Below are 6737 nucleotides of genomic sequence, written 5' to 3' on the forward strand. Positions count from 1 at the left end.
GTAGAAAATAAAGAGCAATATTTTGGATACACCAGCTACTTACTCTTGTACCTAATGAACTGAATGAGTGACACACAAAATCGCTTTATTTTAAAGTAAAGGAATACATTTTGAAATTCATACAATTTTAACAGCAAAATGTGCCAAAAATTATAACAATATCTGTTTGAAAAACACTATAAGCTGCAAACATTTATTTTCATACTTGTTCAATTAAATTGCTGCACGAGTCTAATAAAAGTAATGTATCAAACGAAATATTGCGTGAATCAATTAAGTATGACAAATGTTTTCATTATCTTTATTAGCATACAAAAGTTACATTCTTAGGCATTTATATATACTGGTGGAAAAGAGCATGAAATGTTTGGATTCTGTGTATTACCAACCCCTTGATCAGCCACGCCAACAACATAGTACAGTTGTGCTCTAGGATGCAGTACTGTATATCCTGACGAATCAATCAATGGCAGCATATTTGGCGCTTGTATTTGATTTTCCGGTGCATTTAAATTTATTTCAGGCTGTGAGTGGTTCATTACAACATCCGTCTGTTGAAAATTAGTTTAATTGAAGACATTGCAAATTATATATATATAAAATTCATAGGTAAAGATAGACATTACGAATTCAGGCAGCTTTCATGTCGTTTACAATACATGTGCTGCTTGTGTACCATTTGCAATAATTGTTTTTATGGGAATATGAATATATACATGGATATACATGACGGCCACCTATGAAAGATAAAACCGATACAGCAAGATTGTATAAAGTCAGATGCAACATTGTTGAAAACAATCTTCGAATCTTGTTTTTTTCTGTACAATCGTTTACTATTTATTGAAATCCATAGAATAATCAATGTATAGAAATATCGTAAACTGAAGTTTTTCATTTCGAGCTGTTGTTAAATTAGGAAGGAGGCATAAAATGATATACATGAAGGTAGTATGTATTACCGTGACGCTATGTCTGGTTGTAATGGTAACGTTTGTTAAAAGGTTCCATGTGTCTAGACATTATCACTTACTTCTGCACGCACACATTTGGTTCAAATAGTCTTTAAGAGCACGTATGTGACTTTGATAAAAACATATGCTTTTAGACTTATTTCGTTTTTTTTGTGCAGTAGAACAGTGTATATTTACTTTTATCCAAAAGACCAGTCAACATAGAAATCCTACCTAACATGTAACGTCCTCTCTTGAAGTTGTTGCTACTTGGTGTTTAATGCTTACACTAGTGTTTTTTCTTCTTTTAATGATTCTTTACTTCAGGTGAAAAGTAATATGATGAGGTGGAATTGTGTAGATTTTAATGTTCGAAAAACTTTCATATATTTCAAAATTGTCATCTTAGATGGATATTTCATTGCATTGATACTAGATTTGCTTAAACTTCTGTTATAGTTTTCATCTTTTTTTCACTTTCCATCCATTACAAATCTTGTAACCCTACCTGTTGACTTGGTGTTTTCAAAGGCGAACATAAGCAACAGTAGGAAGCTGAAATTAGTGCAACTAGTCCTAGGACGCAGGACAATAATGTTATGCCAAATGATAGAATATTCCAATTACTTGACTTATCAAGGCCTTGCTGAAAGATAAATGTTTAAAACGTGTATGAAAACCAATAATACTGTACATACTGTACTAAGTCAAAATACGTTTTCAGTCTTTGTCTTATTTTTCTAACACACAAATCAATATCTGACTATTCATGTTTATGTGCACTTTTGTCTGCAATAGCAAGACTTTCAAATTTCTAGCTAGTTTCGGGAAGAGGGAGCATTAATGATTCAAGATACATTAAACTGTTATTTTCTCCTACTTCTTCATGCAATACCATTATTTTGTTTCAGAAAATAAAACAAACCAACAAATAAAACAAAGACCACCATTATTTTTCGGCATATGGCATATTGTATAAAACTAATCTCATTTTATTCTCGGAGAAATTCTGGTTTATATATAAGTTGTTTTTTACGTGAAAATATGGTAAATGTGTATTTTATTTCACGAAGCTCAAGATTAATTTGTTCTATACATTGAGATTAATTTTACTACAAAACTAAAGATCCAAGTATTCGTTCATTTACCATTTTTGTTGCCATAATACTTCTATATATCTGTCTAGCGAACATTTCGTTAGCCTTTTCAATTAACAATATTTGTGTTTCATTAGATTAGAGTTCTTAGTAGTGAAATTAAAATAAAGAATTCGAATAAATAGTATTAATACTTACCAAAATTCCCATTCCGATTGATATAAAAAATGTAATCGGGGAACTAATGAATGCTCCAATAATACAACACAACATGAAGCCAGTTTTCTAAAGTAAGAAAGGAATAACAATAATTTAATTTCGTATTTTAATTCACTAGATCTTTAAAGGATGTGTACAAGGTACAGGGCATTTTTTTTTTTTCATTTTCTGTGTCATGTTTGGTTGACTGTGAATTATCGTGGTTTATTTAACATCGTTCTTTGTTTGCTATAATTTTGATGATTATGTGATTTATAATTTCCTTGTTTTTTTTCTTTCTATACATGGTCTCTGCCTTACGTGTAATTCCATTAAAATATTAATTAAAATTACATTTATACCAACTTATAAATTCAAAACCGACTGCCTTCTCATTCAAGCATTAACATGAAACATGTTTTGAATAGTTGAATTTTACTTGATATCTTTTAAAGAATTACATGTAGGTGCAAATTTGCTAGTCTATTATAACAACATTTTTTTTTATTATGTCCAGAATAAATGACATTTACACTAACTAGCTTATATAGTTATCAAAGGTATAATATACCAGGTTTATAATTTGATAAGCCAGGCGCGCGCTTCGTCGACATACGACTTATCAGTGACGCATTGATCAACAATAGATATAAAACCAACCCCAAATTTTAAAAACTTGTGCCAAATACGGCTAAGGTAATATATGGAAACATCATATATCATACTAACAGGTAATCTTAATCAAATTTTTGTTTAGAGAAAGTATTTATACAGAGGTAAATATTCTGTTAGAACAGGTGTTGCTTCAATTAGAATTACAACTGACAGATATGAGGGTATATATATTAATGAAAAATTTGGTTTAAATTGTATAAAAAAGATTTTGATGTAATTGACATTAAAACATAAGTCCTGCGAATACAAAGTATATGCAAATTTGCAAACGATTTTTTTTAACATTACAATTCAATACAATATGTAGTTTGAAAGAGTTGTATAATGATAACATTACGACATATTTTTTAGTTTGTAATTTCACAGCCAAAATCTGCTATGAAATACTTATTAAGAGAAAGTGTATTTTATACTCGTTATAACTGTATATATATAGTGTTTTGATTTTATCTTCAGTCTAATTATGATAACAAAAGTGTCGCTTTTTTAATATTATGGTGTTACATGCAAATATATATTGATATCTGTTAAATATGTATTATAAATGTATTTTTAATGATTTTGTTGCAGTCTCTCATAACTTTTGCTTAGACTATCTCTTTCCTAAATTGATCTGTTGTTTTATATTGTGCTATATATCAAATATTAGGAGACTTTAATTAAAGATTTGTTGAAAGAAACTACATGTTTTTATGAGTATCGGTTTACAGTATTGTTAACTTTTCTTGTCTCGTAGCGATTAATTGATTGATGTATTCACCACTTAGTTTTCAATTGTTTAATGTATTTATGGTATTTCATCTGTTGAGTTGCTGCCTCATTGTCAAATATATCAAAGATTTTTTCCTCAAATATTTATTTTTACGTTAGTACATGTAGATTCTGTTTCATCGGTAAGAATTTTCATAATGTTTCTTTTGGACTAAGTATTCACATTTTACGGTCGCTTTAATGTCCGTTTTTGAAAACAATGTAATTGTATCATTATTTGATACAAAACAACTTTCAAATATCGAATTTCAGCAGATCCATCTTGACTCGGACAGCGTTGTTGATATTTCGTGAGGAATCATTTTGCATAGGCATTTGATCAGTTTATCTAGCTATGTTTACCTTGCATTGTAAGCTTGACTGGGTATTCTTTGACATGCATAGTGGTATGCATCCAGTTAAGACAAACTATAATTATATAAAAAATCAAAACTATTTGTACAAGCATGAAATATCCCGAATTTATTGACCTTATAACCAAATACGATATATTATGTTTCCAAGAAACCAAAACCGACAACTGCGACCATTTATTCCTGCCTGGCTATACTTTCAAAATGAAAAACAGATCAAGCTTATCAAATAGACGATCATAATAATTTGTTATAAAGATGAGATTTTAAAATATGTCCGACTTATAGAAAATGAGAGCATATTTGTCATGTGGATTAATATTTCATCGCAATACACAAAAACGGAAATCGAATAAATCATGGTTTGACAACAAATGCAGGCAAAAAAGAAAAAGACAAGGCGCACTCAAAGATTATACAGACTATTTAAATCATAATTTTGTACTTTTAAAATATCTTACTGTATTTGTTTACCTTAACTATTGTAAATGTATTTATATTGTATGTTTCTCTGTAAACTTGTATTTAGTTTTTAGAGAATAAAGTATCTATCTATCTATCTATCTATCTACAGAAAATATAATTTGAGAATGACAACCACAAAACAGCGAATGTTTAATCGAATATTATTTCTGATAGAACAGACACCTACACGGGTATATGTTGATTTTGCCAGGTATGGACGTGTCAATCTGTAATAATCAAAAATTTGACATGCATGGGATATGTAAACATGTTCAACTCCGACGAAATTTTGTGTCTGACTCAAATCAGGAGACTCTGGCCGTAAGCTTTGATAGTCTTGTATGTTTTTAAATTCTAGTTCATTTATATGTTTTGGAGATTGGTGTGACATAAGTTTTCAATGAACTAGTACACTTTTTATTTAGGGGCTAGCTGAAGCTCATCTCCGGATGCGTCATTTTCTCGCTTCATTGAAGACCCGTTGGTGGCTTTCGGCTGTTTTCTGCTGTTTAGTCGGATTGTCTCTTTGAAACATTTCCCATTTCTTCTTTCAATATTATCATACACTTTTGAACTATAGTATAATCTTGGTGTTTGGAATCAATATATCTTAGGATTTTGTGTAAAATATTCATCTTCTGTAATGGATGTATTGTTTCACGTATTGTTTATACACCAATATATTAAATCCACTGCATTTTGGTTATTTTTAGTCATAGTTGCTATTTTGTCAACATTTCCAATCTTTTATTTACAAATGTATTAGTATAAAGAATTTTTTTAACTGAAAGGTTGTAAATATTCTGTTTTGCTTTTTTATTTAGTATTCTGTTTAATTTCGTTATCCCTTTTTGTCTGTTTGTTTTTTCATTTCTCCTTTTCACAAAAAAATAGGTATAAAACTTGGTATGCCCTGCCCAAGCATATTCCAAACATTTTCATATGACCTTTCTGAATATTGCACTTTTTAATACCTAAAGGAACTATCAATCAGAATAAACATTGGACATCTAAAATCTAAAATGTGTATATTCATTATTGTATTGGGTGTGCGTTTTTTTTTTAAAAGAAATCTTCAATGGAAAACAAAACCAAAATGGATAATCAAGTTTTAAAGATCAAAAAGGTTACCAAACCAGTCCATGAAGCATCATTTTACTTGCGGAATATCTAAAGGAACATTATAAGTGTACAATGAGAGACCAAGATTAGTGCGCATTATAAACCTGTTTTACATTAATTGTAACAACGGACATGCATAGGACATTCGAATGAATTACGTTTTTTTCCGGGCAATCCGACTTCCCCCACCAATAAAACCTGGCCGTCACGAAATAGCCCAGATGCGGTATAAAAGTGGTGTTAAAACACCAAAAATCAAAATCAAATCGAATAAATTATAAATTGAGTAATAAAACCTTCAAAGAATTAAGTATATCATCAAATACGTCATCAAACAAATCTTGTTAATCATAGCTAGTTGATAAAGACACTAAAACAATAGATTTGAAGTGATTTGAAGTTGATATTTTTTAATTAAAAAAAAAAAACGACAACAAAACAGTTTTTGTATTTCAGAGGACAAAAGAAGGTAGTATACACTTTGTCGATAAAGTAAAAGATATTTAGTAAAAATATAAATGCAACGGGAAAAAATAAGATATGCACTATTAATAATTATCTGAAAATCAATACTTTCAAACAGTTCATTACACACTTACCCATCCACAACATCCACATAACGATAATGTTGCCTCAATTATGTAAGCCGTCCCTATTAGTTGAACTAAACTCAAAAGTAAAGCCATTGCGCCCAACACAATTTGCAGACAGCCCAATGTTTGGAAAGTTTTCACATGAGATATTTGTTGAGGTCCTAGATTATTTGTTGGTTGTATTATGACAGCAGATGGCGCAGTGTTGTTAGTTGCGGTTCGCATTTTTACTAAATATACTAAAAAATTGGGCAAAATATTTACTTTCATAATTTACACTTAAACAATTTTATCAGAAAATTCATTGGACTAATACATTGTACATGAATCAGTTTGACAAACACTTATTTTGATTATTGAGAAGCTTAACATTTCTTATACAATAGAACGTACTTAAAACATTCAGCTGATTTATCGGCCAGTAGTGTTATGTGCCAACTTAAATTAATTAAATTCAGCAACAATTAACATTCATCGAGTAAAATAACATCAATTATTGAAAGCATTTAA

The 6737-nt window shown here is 29.8% G+C and overlaps 1 long non-coding RNA gene across 1 annotated transcript; it reads right to left on the bottom strand.

The window, feature by feature from the left end:
• Positions 1-210: 210 nt before the first annotated feature.
• Positions 211-6485, bottom strand: LOC143078111 (uncharacterized). The gene is made up of 5 exons (XR_012979057.1): positions 6234-6485; positions 4037-4102; positions 2249-2335; positions 1462-1599; positions 211-551 (listed from the first exon to the last, which is right to left on the bottom strand). It is a non-coding gene; the product is annotated as an uncharacterized LOC143078111 (long non-coding RNA).
• Between the last annotated feature and the right edge of the window lie 252 nt (positions 6486-6737).

Source organism: Mytilus galloprovincialis, chromosome 6 (assembly GCF_965363235.1).
Source record: "Mytilus galloprovincialis chromosome 6, xbMytGall1.hap1.1, whole genome shotgun sequence".
NCBI classification, from domain to species: domain Eukaryota; kingdom Metazoa; phylum Mollusca; class Bivalvia; order Mytilida; family Mytilidae; genus Mytilus; species Mytilus galloprovincialis.